Source organism: Nothoprocta perdicaria, unplaced genomic scaffold (genome assembly GCF_003342845.1).
Source record: "Nothoprocta perdicaria isolate Ctin4 unplaced genomic scaffold, notPer1 scaffold_29, whole genome shotgun sequence".
Lineage (NCBI taxonomy): Eukaryota > Metazoa > Chordata > Aves > Tinamiformes > Tinamidae > Nothoprocta > Nothoprocta perdicaria.
In genome coordinates, this window is record NW_020455521.1 from 5421945 (window position 1) to 5435772 (window position 13828).

Genomic DNA, 13828 nt, shown 5'->3' on the forward strand with positions numbered 1-13828 from the left:
TTAAGTGTAAAAACTAAAACCCCGGTAAGTACAGGAAAATGGAGGAAAATCAATAGTATTTCAAGCGTGCAAGGAAGATGATGAAGACAGTGAAATTCCTGATGCTACTTTAGGTGTGAGGTCATCAGCGGTGAAAATAAAAGCCCACAGTTCTGAGCAGTGGATGGGATAATTTAGGAAGTGCCTCACAGCTCCTTTGTTAAAAATATTTAGTTACTCTATACTCATCTTTTCCTAATGATATGAAATAAATCTCTTATTCCTCTGTAAACCTCCCCATCGTAATTAACAGAATTAATTTTATTTTTTTTCTAACAGCAGCAGTCTATCTCTCCTGAGACTCACTGTGTGCCCTCAGAACTCTTCCTTCCGTGTTTGCCTGCTTTCCCAGTATCCTAATAACAAGAAGGAGTGAGGTTTGACCTTCGCTGCGTTTGCAGGCAGTTCTCAGAGATGGGATAACCAACATGACTAACGGAGGCCTGGGCTTCGGAAGCAGATGTGCAACTCGAGTGTTTGTTAGGACAGCATGTTGGTGCCTGGGCAGCGCTGCAGGAGGGCCCAGCCAAAGGCACGCATGTCTCTGCTCCCACCGTGCGTGCGTGGGGACGGTGCCACACATGAACTCCGGGGAAGTTCATGTGTGGCACCTCAATCAAGGCCCTGGGCGCAGCGGCCTGACCTTGCGCGGCACCCCGTTCGCATGGGGCTAAGGGATGGGGAACGTGGYGCGCTCAGACAGCAGCGCCGGCTTCTGCTCGGAGAGGCTTTGCTGGGGCCCAGCACAAATTCACGGCAATATTCCCTAGATACAGAGGGCTGTCTGCTGGCAGCAGATACAGGAGTTCAATGTGTAAACGCTGATAAGGCTGACATGTAATTTGTGTTGCAGTTTGACTGTTAATTGTATATAAAGCAGCAGCCTTTACAGGTCTTTCACTGAGAGTTGTTAATTGGGAGAGAAGTGAAGGCAGATCATTAAGAGCATACACATTTAGGAGAAAGGAGGTAACGTAGAATTTGAGCATTCAAGGTGTTTTTAGCCATTGAATGCTTCCCGTTCGTGTTGTGCAATCAGACCAGCAGCCTCATTGGATTTTATTAGGAGGCAAAGTTTTTCCTAACATTGAATGTAAAATATCCATCTCATCGACTTTTATCCATTTCATTTTTTAGTTAGGCATGTTGAAGWGTAATTAAAATTAATTGCCATTGCAGCTAGTAAAGTATGGCCATTTTACATCAAGGTCCTGTACTACGTTARGTGAACTTTTTTTTCTTTATTTTTAATATGAAAACAATGCTAGTTAATCTGTTATCTCAGTTCTGTCAAAGAAGTGATACTCATCCTCAGTATTCAGAGTTAATTTCCCAATCTCTCTCTCTCTCTGTATACATTTTACCTCAATTTTTTGCTCTTATTTTCACCTACACGACAATATTGAGATTACTATAAGCTTTTATTTTTTGCATTTTAAAATAGCTTTAAGATGAAAAAAATGGGCACTCAGCCTRTAGAATTAGCCAAGTTCCTTATTTTGGTAGATGAACACTTATTAAAACAATGCAATGAGCAGGCACTTGAATTTGCCATTTATTTTCTAATTGCTAGTAAACAACACAACTGTGTTGGAATAGAAATCTATGTGATTTAGGCTATTTTTATATCCAGAAGCTTTGTAATTATGTTTATAACTGACCATTCCATGGAAATTATTGTGCTCCTGGATTCAAACAGGACCTGCTGGCTTGCTTGCTGCTTCAAAGCCGGAGTTTGCATGGCTAGCAGCACCAAGCAGTTAGAAGCCCTGCTGGAAGCCACCTGTGGAGTTACTCTGGCAAGGTGTATTCAAAGGCATGAAAATACTGGGCTGTCGCTGGAGCTGCGACCAGGCTTCCCCGGCCACTTTGGTTTCTTGCCAGTGCGACTTGGCACAGAGAGAATCACTGGGGCCAATTCTTGGCTGCTTCTTCCTCTCCCTCTACCCTTGTGCCGTCGRTAACGTTAGTGATAAGTCAAACTGAGCAACTAAGCTCAGTAACTTTTCTCCCCCAGATTTTTTAACGGGGTAATTCCCAATCTGACTAACTGTGGGGGCCATAGGAACACTAGTGAGAGGAAAAGAGGCAGYGGGGCCACCTGCTTTGGAGGAGGCCAGACCATCATACAGCAGTCAGCATCTGTGTAACCAGGGAACTGTGACCCCAGTGAAACTGTTTACAGATAAATTAGGGCTTTCATCTGGCTCCTTAATGTATATGTTGTGTATTGTAGTAAGAATCACAAAAGTGAAAAGAATCCAGCCACTGATTTCCAGTGCTGTCCTACAGATCCTAAAGAGAATTACAAATTCCTTTTCCATAGAGTGCAATTTCGTTGATATTTATGCTTTTGTGTTCTTAAATAAAAGGTTTCTTTTTTCTACAAACTCTATGCTAGAACTTTGAAGCATCTCTCTCCTGTGTTTCTGGGCAAAAGTTATGATTTTTCCTAATGTTTCCTTCCTCACAGTGCTCATGAAATAGCAGTCAGGTATTAAAGGTACAACACTTTCTGCTAATGAAAGGAAAATCATTAGTTGATAAACCATTAAATGGTTACAGAATATATGAAAACACCCAGAAATGTATTCCTGCTCCAGTTAGTACTAGCTTATGTACAGCCATAATTATACTGATATTACTTGGAGTCTGTTATTACCTGTGGATATAACATATAACCAAATTGCTGATATGCCTTATATCACTTGCATTTAAACAGCATACTTTTCCTTCCCTGCAGATAGTGTTCCTGATGGGTAGTGCTTGGATAGGGAGAGTTAATTTTGACTTTTTTYCCCCCCCTTTCTCTTTTAAAGTAACAGCTGTATTTTTTTTATTCTTTCAACATTTAATTCCAGTCTTTTAGACATTCCTTGGTTCTGCATTTTGAACCTAGATATAACTGGTTAGTCAGGACTGTTAGAAAATTCTTAGAAGATTAACGGATTTTGATAAAGCAGTTATGACAGTAGTTAGGTCCATTTCTTCCCTTGCTCTCATTAGTGGCTGTGATGCTAACATTGCAGAGGTGGGAAATCAGCAATAAGACCATTATCATTCAGTTAAAAAATAGAACTTAATCTTTTCTATTTAATTTTAAAGAGATAGCAATGTGTTAATTTCCTGATTGTTTGACAAGATGAAGAAAATTTAGGTTTGGTTTATTTTGTATATACTGCCAAATAGTATCTTCATAAAATGCAAAATTGCACTGCCTTATGTCTCTGGAAATTCTCTTGGCATATTCAGACTAAATCACTTYAGGCAACTCCCTATCTGAATGCATTTTTTCAAAAGAACTGATTTTATTATTTATTTATTTATTACTAAACTGAATTCTGACAGTAGACATAGATTTGCTGGGAAGGCAAATAGATAAAACAAATGTTTACATGACTGACACAAGACAGTTTCCCATACGCTTTGCAAATGGTGATTATAATTTCATGTTAATAAGATTCAGAAAACGGTACAGAAGCAAAAGTACATTGCTGCTTTTGTCACGGTTTCATCAAACTGATTTTGTCAGCAGTGGAGCATAACCCTTGCCACATCAGTTTGAGTGCTCATTAGGCAGTCGATTTGTCTGAATCCTCATTAAATTGATTAACTCATTTACTTATGGATGATGGCATGTTATGTGGTATAGGAATGGTGGTTGGAGACCAGGATCAAGACTTATGTTGACTTGCTTAGTGTTCTGTTATTCATACATGTCTTAAGAAATTGCTGCATCCAGGTACTATAGCAGCAGTAAATTACTTTTTGCRAAAGTGTGACTTGGCTGAAGGGTCAGACTTGAGTTACGCAAATTTGCACCCCTATTAATAAACTATAGATGGCAATTTAAATGCTTCTCTAGGTTTATAGCTTTCTCTGTTTCCCTCTTTATTTCACTTGTATACTAGCGTCTCTCATGACCATCAGTTTTAATGTGAATTAAATAACAAAAGGGAATCAAGTAGAAAACCTCCTCAGTGATACATTTTGAAAAGGCGGAAATTATTAAAGAGACTTAAAGCAATTTTCTGAAAGGTAGCTTTCAAAAATGTCATCAAATTGAAAGGAAAATCAATGATTGAGATCAAATGCTATGTGTGGATCTGTATTTTTCAAATTTGCTATACTGATATACGCCTACTGTCATTTTTAAGATGCTACCTGGAAGTGTTCTGTGTGTGCACGTCATGCTTAAATACAAACAAGCCTAGGATGCCAACTGCAATTCTGATATTGTGAAAAAGGTGAAAAGAAAGCAAAAACATCGTCTCTTTAGCARATAATTGTTATTTTGTTCTAATTCCGTCCTTTTTGCAATGAAAAGATAACTCAAATAGTAGTTGACTATTTCAAACTTCTTTGTGAAAAAGCCTAGTATTCTTGAGTGGCTGAATTAGATATTTCTGTAAGCAAATTGAATTTGCTTATTCCAGGCCTGAATGGTGTCTCATACAAAGACCAAATAGTATGAAGATGTCCCGTGCTTTGACGAAGCAGAATGCTTTTTTTTTATGTTACTTTTTTATGTTTTTTTTTTTTTATGTTATGTTTATATTAGGTGTAATGGAAGCCTTGGTCACAGGCTGTGGCAGTGTTAGATGACGACACATCTTTCTCTTTAAATGGAAAACGGGAAGCACTGTCCTTGGTTTTAATGTGGAAGATAGTCATTACTTTGTCTCCCTTTATCAAATTGCTCAGGATGATGATGAGAGTTCACAAAAAAATGTTGAGGGCCCTACTGCAACTGATGTTTCTGTGGAATCATTTTAGGATCAGAGAATTTTTGCACAGTGCTTGTGGAACCCAATTAATATTCAAATAGGAAACTGGTCTGAGTTAAATTATGGGGCTCTAAATTTTTCTACATCCACCTATTTTCCCTCTTCACTTGCTCTGACAGTTATAGACCACTTCTCTAATGGGGCTTGCATTTGAAGATAAGCCTGCATGTAAACAAATTAACTTTTCTTAAATGGAGAGCCATTTCATCTGCAATAATGTACCAATTCATAAACTATCACAAGCATATTAAAAAAAAAAAGAAAAGATGAATGACCCATTGTATAACACTTACTATTAGGCAGACTAGATGTCCCTGTGTTCTGAGAGATAAGGCTCTTGTATTATTACACCCTAATAAAATGAGTTAATGTTTTAGTATCAGAGATAAAARGACAGTTGGATATATTTAATAACCAAACTGAGAAACACTTAATTTTAGTTGTCTGTAGCAATATAACACAAATTCCCCTGTAAAACAAATTGCACTTTTGGAATATACTTTAATGTGCATTCGACAAAGGAGAAAATGAGGTGATTGAAGTTCAATTTGTAGCATGTTATTAACCATTTCCGCTTGACTAGATGAGTAAAAGGATAATGGATGAGGGTTTTATTATTGCCTTTCTGCTAAAATGAAGTGGTGTAAAAGATAAGGTGATGAGATTAATGAACATAAGGAAAAGGCGTAATCAATCAAACTCCAACAGGGAGATGAGATGACAGTACTTAAGATTTGCAAGAATATATGGTTTAAAAAGTGGATTTTATCGGCACCGACATTTGGTTGGGTGCAATGTGGAGAGGCCGGCGCTTGCTACTTCCAGTTATTTTTTGTCAGCTCTTMATGCCACTGCATAGCTGCAGCTTCAGCAGTCTAACATACCAAATTGAAGTTCATGTGTTTATTGTGCTTGTTAATTCAAAACCACTTTCAAAGAACTATAAAATAATTAAATGAGAACCCAACAAATGCAACTTCTGTCAAGCAAGAACAGTGCTTTATTGATCAGTTTCTCAGTTCATTGCTGGCTGCACATTCTTCTACCTGTCTGAATGAGTTACCTTTCTTGTTTGTGCTAGGGCCTTGAGTTCCCTGACCTCGTCATTTCAGCAGATAGTTTCCATGTGCTCGTGGAAGAAATCAGGATGTTGCTTGTCCTGCAATACGTGCTCCTGGGTTAGCTACCAAGTTCCACAAGGTTCTGCCTTCAACCTTCTCCAGCTTCTTGAGAAGAAAAATGGTATCTTGTTGAGATTTGCCAAACTTTCTAGCTGTGAACATGTTCCTTGTTGATGTAGATTGTAGTATTTTTTGTATCCCAGGTTTTAAATRCAGTACTGCTTCCTCTGACATGTATCTTACAAGGTTAGCCTACTTGAATATATATATTGCTAGTGTGCTATGGAAATAAGTGTCCTCCTCTTCAGGAAATAAATGATTGCAGATATTTTGGTATTTCACTGATGCCAGAGCCCAAATTGTTTAAATTACTTGCAAGTATTCCAGCAGTGGTTAGTTGGGAAGCAAACCTTCAGTGTCTTGAACATAGGACACTGACTTGACATTGTCTTCTGTCTTAAATTACACTTTTCTATAAGAGAACATTGAGTTACAAAGTAAATCTTTTAAGTAAAGTGAAAATGCTTCTGTAAAATCAGTTTTTCTCAAGCCTTTAATTATCTGCTCTTAAAAAAAAAAAAAATTAAAAAAAAAAAAAACCCACCCTCTTCCAAAGCGTGGACCTGACTTGGAACGGAGCAGCTTCCCAGTTAGCATTTTTCTTTCTACTTACAAGATTTGAGAAGGGCTCCCACATCATTCCTTTGAATGCGTGGGACTTGATAAGAGTTGCCTTATGAAAGTGCTGCCTCCGGTTAGTTTTGTAAATGAAATACGCACAGACAGGATAAATTATTGTCTTTTCTCAGGGAACTGTTATTTCTTGGCAGCAGTTTGGGCAGGATGGATAGGATATTGCTATTGAGGTTAGGTTTGTCTATGAGCAGTTTACAGTATTTTTTCCCCTTTTGGCTTCAACAGTCACGAAACAGACTGTTAAACGTTGGTTGGAAGTTGGTGCTTTGTATATACTCCCACATTAGACCTGACTTTTTCTGGCTTTTAGGAAAACTTCCAGTTATGCAGAACCATATTGTGAGTTTGAAAGATTGATGCCTAGCACAGCCCAGATCACAGTTCTCCCCAAGAGCTGGTATTTTCAGGCTGACGGCTTCCTGCCCCTCTCCTCTCACTGCAGCATTCTTTGCTTGGCCTCATGTATTGGGCCTGCAGGAGTAGCAAGGCTCAGGTTTAATGCCCCAAGGGGAATGGCAAGGCAAATAGTGCTGTTGGATCAATTGTTAAGGCACCCATAGACTGCTGCCTGTGCATCTGGGACACCTGCATCACCTTTCCAAGCCTTTCTTATCAATCATTTGCACTAGAAGGGCAGTTTAATTTTCTGTTGCAGTTTTTAACAGAAATTGGAGTTGTGTTCTTGTTTTGTAATCCTAGACTGGGGTTGTGGCCCTCACATTAGCTATGTCTGTGACCTAATTAACCTTGGGAAAGGGGTCTGGACCAGTAGGAATGCTTGGAAGCTAAGTTAAAAGTTCWTTATTTTACCATCTACTAAGATGAAATCCAGTCAACATCCTGCTCTATACATTGTTCTTTGTTTCTTGCAAACATACAATGTGTTTCATTGGTCAAATTGTTTCTATGGTTAATCTTTAAAGAAGAAATTGTCTCTTTCGGCCACAGACCATCATAAACCTTGGTCACTGGCCAGTTAGAGTCAGTTACTTCACCTGGGAGATGAATCTGCTTTTACAGGAACAGAAGATAAATATAAGAACACAGATACAGAATGAGGTTTAGTCATGAAGTTCTTGATTAAACACAGTGCATGTGGGGGAGATGCGTCTTTTAATAACTATAAGGATTATTTCTCTACCTTGCRGTGGTCTCTAAATTCTTTTTGGTTTATGAGGGAAATAAACGAGCCATTGGGAACTGCAGAAGTGCTTGGGCAGTGAAGGGTTGGTAAGGAACATTGTGCCATGTTATATCTCARCTTATGAGAGCGAAAGGAGGGGGAAATACCAATACCATTAAGTGCTGGGCTGCAGGGCAAGCACCAGGCACCACAAGTAAGTCCAATGTATGTAACGGCACAGCATCGCTCGCAGTTGATTGCTCCAGTTTACTGAAAGAGGGTTTGGTTCCTGCAGGGCACAAAGGTGGCATTAAGCCATTTTTGCATTCCCATCCCTTTGCAAGCTGCACCTTCTGTGCCATCTCTCTCATAAAAACCTGCCATGGCTCTTTTGCTGTAAACTGCTAGATTGGCAGGTTTGGAGTCCGATTTTGCTCTTTGTCTTCACGAGGCACATCTGTTCTTCCATGTATGGGTTTGGTTCCCGTACATGAGCTGATCAGATGAAGTCTTTTGTGATTACTGGTACTCCAGCTTCCTGCCAGGTRTGTGGGGGTGGTTTTGGTTTTTGTTTTGTTTCTGGTGAAAGGGTCTGAAGATCAGCCTACAGGTCATCAGTTCAAAATATCCGTCTTTTCAGCATTGAAATTAGTTTTTTCTCTGCTCTTTCCATTTCTTTTCGTCGCCCATCGTCTTCCAGATAGGTCAAAATGGCAGACGTTAGACAACTGCCAGCAGCACASGTGCATTAGTTCCCTCTTTCCTGGTTGTAGTTGTTGCTTCTGCTTGCAGGTGTCCTGGCTGGATAGACCTTTACTGGATAGAGACAGGAGCAGTCCATGTGAGAAGTAATGTCCTGAAAGTGGTGAAACAGGCAGGTGCAGGGTACAGCARTATCATAACATCAGATGCAAACTCTGCTCTTCAAAGCAGGAATTCAAAAAGACAGATACAGCAAAAGTGCTTTGCTTTCTTAAAGAAATCTCAATGGCTAACTGCTTCCAAGAGACAGCAAAACAAACATAACTTTTCCTCTGTCTCTTGTGATGCATCCTCTTGTGTACCACCTTTTACCATATCCAGCTGTACTGTTGTGTACATGAACTGCTCTGAGTCAGGAGTCTGGCAATTCCTAGTCTTCAGACTCCATACTCCTTAGAGATCAACCAGTATAATCTGATAAAGGTCATCTCCAATGTTTTCTGCCTCAGGAATTCTATAAAAGAAGAGACACCAAAAACCTTTACACTTAGAAAAAATATGATAATGTCTTCTTGTCATAAAAAATTTCTGTTCAATTCTTTTTTGGACTTTCATAGATATTTCATTCTTTTAAGCAAAAGAAAGTTTTTAGAGTTTGTTTTGAAATCCCTTAAATAGTTTCCAAAGAGAGGATTTTCACTGCAGTAGTATTGCAACATCCCGGCATGGATTGGAGATGCTTGTAGAAATAAGACGAGCCAAGCCCAATAGGCTTATCTTAACTGTTCACAATTGGAAAAGGACAAAGTCTTCTACTCAGTGCTATAATTTTGTTACAACTTTGTCAAATATCAAAAAAAAAAAAAAAAAAAAAAAAAAAAACCAACTGATAAGCAGGCAAAGTAGCATTCAGAAATTTGAAAAAAAGAGGTTTTGTCTAAGAGGTTCAGGACTGATATTTGTAAGAGTAAGATCATTATTCTTACAAATAACAGTCATTAGAAAAACACTGACTAAAAAATAAAACTGATCTCAGGAAGAGTGATTAATCACAGATGATAAGGCCACATCCCTCCCACTACTTTTTCTAAACTCCTTCAGTTGTCTACTACAAGGTGTAAAAAGAATCAAAACCTTTAACTGAGTGAAATCTTTTCAGAATAAATTTGACTTTGAGACCCTTCAAACATGGGCTGTACTGGAAAATTGAGATGTAGAAATAATAAAATGCTGATAAAAGGTTTATGAGGCATTGGATGCAGTAGAAAAGAAGATAGTAAAATTAAGTCCTTTGATAACATTATTTGCTGTTTGATTAGTCCATTCGGAGTGTTTAGAACCCCATAGTCAACTCATAAAAGTTATGAATACAAATTCTTATGATAAATTTATTTTCAGTAATAGGTCTTTGTAATTCTGGAGATTACATGTAGTTGATGGAAGAGCACTTTAAAATACAGCTTTAATGTCAGAATAGAGAGAGAAAAATCAAGTTGTGCATTCCTCTACTATTTTAGCTATGAAAAATATTTTTCATGTCATTACATATTTACTGATCTGTGATTTCTGACAGTTAGACTTTATTAATTTCTAAACAAACTGTGTTTTTATTTGTACATAACCTACCAAGAAGATTTTTCAAAGTTGAATAAATCTAGAACTCAAACCAAACCTTAAATAAAGATGAAAGTATTTACAGGTCCAAAGGCCTTAAGGTATATTGGGCTAAGGTAAATATTATTCTACAATATAGAAATTTCGGTTTTTGGTAGATCTGTCTGTCTACAGCAAGTTTAAATAAAATAATTTAAGCCTTTTAAGGCACATCAATTTGCTAGTCAGTAGTTCAAGTATCAAACAGCATTCTGTGAAAATATCAATATCATTGGTTAATATAAATGAAATTAATTTTTAAAGCTGGGCTAAAGGTTGACATCTGAAAAATTGCATTACTTTGCAGAAGAGAAATTTCTGTCTTCTAGTGAAATTTCAGGTCATAAGGGCAAGTAATTTTCACAATCTTCAATGGGAACCCATGAAATATGAACTTCATTGTCACCTAGCCCCAAAGCGATAAGATAAAATGAGCTGATACATCATTTGCTCTGGTTTTATCATCTCCTCCAGTAATTGGAAGAGAAAACATAAGAGTCCTTTTCCACCCCCCTCCCCAAAACTGCTGCCACCCACACCCAGRCATAAGCCATTTTGCTCTGATCGATACAAAGGTCACGTAGTATTTATTTATTTATTTACATTTTTTATGCTGGGTAAAGCTGCCTAGTGGAACATTAAAGTAATGAATATGTTTAATTGAGTTTGTCACCCATGAAAATGCTGAGCAGGACCGTATAGCAGGCTGTGCATACACAGGAGGCAGCCCCGGATGGCAGACTGCTGCTGTTTGCGTGTGGATTTCAGTGGCTGTTTGTATAAATATTTAAAATAAGAACTTTTTTTTTTGCTGTTCTCTACTGTAGCTTGTTACTGAGAAATCCAAAATAAGCTAATAAGCACTGTGATGGTCCTAGGATGGTAAAAGGTGCAGATGAGAAGCAGGACCGCATATCTGAGATAGCAGTGAGGTGTGTACCAAAACTTCTGATTTCTGAATGTTCTTATTTTGTCTCCTGTGTAAAAATGGCCCAGAAATACTAGGAATGCTACTAGGAAGAACATATTTAAGCTTTTTTTCAATGACAATCAAACTTGCTTGTAAATTAAATGTGTTTTGCTTTGTCTGCATGAATGTATGCAACTTATTTTAAGAGCAGCTACAAGAAAAAAAAACTATTGTGAAAAATTCAAATTTGTATCAGCTCTTTAAATAAGCTATTTAGTTTTTATTTTACTCGTGGCACTTAAATTGCCTGGCACATTAAAGTAATATAATTATTCAATTACTGTTTCAGTTCTATAACCCATTTGCAGACTTAATTACTCCTAGGCTATTCACATTTCCAAGATCAATAGTGCTTTCCCCTAAACTAAAACACGCAGTTGCCGATGGGTTTGCTGAAAACGTGAAGCAAAACGTTCATTTAGTCTTTGGTGAAATATCACTGCTCGTGGCAGCAGCAGACATGGCTCGTGACACGTGCGGAAGCGGCTCCGGGAAGAGGATCCGGGCTGGGACACGCGCGCTGCAACACACGCCATGGCAGGGCAGCCATTTTGCGTGCGTGGCTACGACATGGCTGCTCTAGGYGCCATTTTAGATGATGATCCGGACRTGGCTACTTGTGTTTTGAGGCCGCTCTGGTTTCAGCCTTGCTTCTGCTGCGGGGCTGGGGCCTCACTGTCGCCGTCTGAGGTAAAGTAGGGGCCTCATGCGAAGCTGGACGTAAATTTTTAGTTTTAATAGCGTTGCCGTTGATTAATCGGGTGTTCCGCAAGTCTGCTTTTTTTTTTTTTGTTCTTGTAACAAGACTTTTGGTGTAATGCAGCTTTCCGGTGGTCTCGTCAGCGTGTTTCCAGCAGTCTATTTCAAGTGTTAAAGTCCATAAATTATTCTTCYTTCTGTGAGGCAAAGTACCTTTTGAAATAAATGAAAAGTGCTGTAGATTAAACGTCATTTTAATGTGTTGCGTAAACTGGAGCTGGATTTTTTCAGCCCTTCTTGTGTGGGTACTGGGATAGTCACCGTGCCGACTCGGTTAGATCGTATTCTGCTGTTTCGCAGTTTCTGCCAAAACTGTTACTAGTGGAGTGGAGACGAACCAGAGAAATAAGTGGGAGTTGGTTTTAAAACTCAGCATATTGTGCGATGGGGTGAATAAGATGGCAACTTTAAATTAGGAAATGAATTTTGGTGTTGCAAGGCAGATGGGTGAAAGCTGGAGAATGCAGAAGATGGTTAGGAAAGTTGTGTTGCTGAAGCTGCAAGTGTCAGAAGCAGTAAGACTCACAGAGAAATCCCTTCACCAGAATAAAAATTCCATATTTATTTTAAAAATACTCTTTCTGCCTATAGTCACCTCTACTAATTAGCTTGGGCATTTGAGGGGGACAGCTAAGTCGAATTTGGTTTTGATGGGGCCTGCCCGCTGGGAGCAGCGCACCGGGCTCCCAGCGCCTTGCGCCCTCCTCATGGTGCTGTTAAGAGCAGTGGTAAGGAGGCCGTTGCCAAGGCAACTGGCTCGACCTCCGTCTTGTCCTGGCGCTGCCACGCTGCGCTGGCCGCTCCACTGAAGCCCGCTCCTGCCTAATCCTGTTTTAATTGAACTCCAGGGACTTTGAAGTGAAGCTGCGGAGCAGGCAGACCCCATTGCAACTGGGAACGGGGGCCAGACACAGGCAGGCTGAACCACAGCTACTTGCCCCTCCTCAGGGCTTTTCCTCGCCAGTGCTCTCACGAATGCTGCCCCTCAGCCTGTTACACTGGGTGCAGTAGCGTTATCGAGCAGGGCCCACATGAGCTTTTGTCATATTGGGCATGTCAAAGCTCTTCCTTCCTGTTTGGAACAAGTTGTCCTTGGCAAGGATTTGACCACTAGCAGCGTTTGAGATGTAGATGCATTTTCTAACAAAATGCTATTCATCATGGCACGTTCATTTACTATTCATAAAACAATGCTTAATTATTTTCCTTACTGTTTTTGCTCTTGTGCAATATAGACATTTGAATTGGAGCTACGAAGGCTTGTGGTGACGATCAGCCTGTTGTGCTCTCACTGTCAGTGCAGACGTGCGCAGGTCGTAGTCATCTTCTCTGCCTTCGAAGAGGTTCACTGGCTCCCCTTTTAATGACAGTATGGACAAATGCCAGAAAAGGTGCTAGGAGATATTTTTACACGAGCACTGCAACTTGGACTCCTTTGGTACCTCTTTTATCATGTGCTTTTTAAAGGATGTTTATGTACATGTGACAGAAGCAAACCACAGTGGTTCTCGGTTGCCCCACAGATTTGCTCAAATCTGCCTGTTTGTGTGGCTCGGTTATGGATGTGGTGCAGGAAGCTGCCGTCATGGCCAAAGTCTGTTAGTTCCCCAATTTCAAAATAGTTCAGCAGCCTTAAGCAATGTTTATTCCTTTCATCGCACTGCAAGAAGTATGCATCAGAATATTTACTTTTCCTTCTCTTTRCTACATGTGAGGCAAAATCCTCCTTTCTTTAATATCTAAAAACAAATAACTCCRTTCATTAGAAGTCTTGGTTATGTTATTTTAATTGGAATCGTATTTGAATTTCATTTTCATAGTACGTTTATGTTGAGTATATTTGTGTACGTTAAAATTGACAATTTTTTTTTTTCCTTTGCCTATGTTTTGGTGATCTGAAGTAGAGATTCATCTCGTTGTCCCTTAATACTTACATAATTAAGCTTTGAAATGAAAAGAAAAAAAAAGACACAAAGAA

At 39.1% G+C, this 13828-nt stretch overlaps 1 protein-coding gene across 1 annotated transcript in view; it reads left to right on the forward strand.

The window, feature by feature from the left end:
• LRBA (LPS responsive beige-like anchor protein) overlaps positions 1–13828 on the forward strand; it is a 342587-nt gene that overhangs the window by 208489 nt on the left and 120270 nt on the right. The gene's annotated exons all lie outside the window — the stretch shown is intronic.